Genomic DNA, 1,515 nt, shown 5'->3' on the forward strand with positions numbered 1-1,515 from the left:
TTCTTGAAAAGTTTTTTGAGATAGAGCGTTTTCGAACTGGCAGCCGAGATAGGTCGATCTTCCACTCAGCCATCGAAATACAATTGCAGCACTTCTAAGGTATTTCGTCTGACATAAGCCTATGTATATTGGATTTCTGTGAACTAATGATATTCCTCCATTTTGAAATTGCCACAAGGATGATTCACCATCGGACCAGATAATTGTTGCCACAAGAACTTCTTCACGGGCATAATGCTTTCATTAGGTTATTTAAGACGGCAATGGAGGATATGCCTCCTGACGACAACAAACCAAACGTGAACGTAACTGTTGGTAAAAACGTTGAACCAAATGTTTAAATAAAAAAATAAATTTGGGCGGGATGAAGTCTGCCGGGTCTGCAATTAATAACATAAGAACCAATTTGGTTTTTTTTTTAACTCGTAACTTGAATTCCAGTTCTGCTTAGATACAAAAATTTAAAACCAAAGGTTTGTCTACGGGAAGGCATTGGTGTTATGGTAGAGATTAAAAATAATTAACTCAAATGGAGGATAAAAATATTTGAAAACAATTAAATTCAGACTTGAAAAGATATTGAGAATTCATATCTTAGTGTAATATAATCCGCATTATTCTTTATAATAGTAAAAAGTGAAAACTAAATCGATGCATTAACACTACTGGAAATATGAAAATTTCGAACTCCGTCCAATCCTAGTAATAAACTGAATAAAAAACAAAGCATCAAACTGTACTTAGATTTTTGGTTGTTTTTCGAGCATATTTGGAAGCATATTTACTAATGTTTTAATGTTTATCTAAGCGTTTAAATTTGCTTTTTTCCAGCTTATTTTCTTCGGTCCTGCTCATCACACATCACTTTAATTGAATACTGGTTAATCAAAGAAATGCAAAAAGTTCAAATTTTGTGTGCGTGGCGTGCATAAACGAAGAAAGTTGTAGGTATTGAGGTAAAATTGTTTTGGAGTTGCACTTATAAAGGTTACAATGTTTTGTTTTAGAGACTTGCATTAATGAAGGAATTGTACGTATTGAGGATTGCGGTACGTGTACGTACTGTATATATTTTTCATCGGATCAACAGAAATTTAGTTACGAACAATTATAAGGCTCAAACTACGAAAACCGCGTTTTTATACCGTAAGTCCAGATTGTGAGGGTGTATTCAAAATTCTAAGTATGCATATTTTTTGTGCATCATTAGATCTATACCTTTATCAAGTATAGCTGTTGAAAAAAAGTAACTGTTATTTACGGTCCCTGGTGTTTGTGTACAACATACCTCTATTGGTTACAATAATTTTAAGCTATAATAAAAATTTTTTAGTAATAATTATTGGCGTTGAAAAAAAATTTTTATTGGCCCCCCCTCCCCCCCTTAAATTTCGTTCTGGTTACGCCCATGAGCAAGAGTATAAAAACATTAAATTACCTTATAAATTAAAAGCAAAAGTATCACATGTATGCGTAGTCCAATTCACGAAATCATTTCATCGATCTGAGTAAAAA

General features: G+C 32.9%; 1 long non-coding RNA gene across 2 annotated transcripts in view; it reads left to right on the top strand.

Annotated features, from left to right (window-relative positions):
- The first annotated feature begins 1,028 nt into the window (after positions 1-1,028).
- The window catches only part of LOC118749069, a 4,542-nt gene continuing 4,055 nt past the window's right edge, over positions 1,029-1,515 (top strand). For both annotated transcript variants that reach the window (XR_004994145.1, XR_004994146.1), the window contains exon 1: positions 1,029-1,146. This is a non-coding gene — a long non-coding RNA (uncharacterized LOC118749069). The remainder of the gene's footprint in view (positions 1,147-1,515) is intronic.

The sequence above is a fragment of the Rhagoletis pomonella genome, unplaced genomic scaffold (assembly GCF_013731165.1).
Source record: "Rhagoletis pomonella isolate Grant_MI unplaced genomic scaffold, Rhpom_1.0 Rhpom_scaffold_00014, whole genome shotgun sequence".
Lineage (NCBI taxonomy): Eukaryota > Metazoa > Arthropoda > Insecta > Diptera > Tephritidae > Rhagoletis > Rhagoletis pomonella.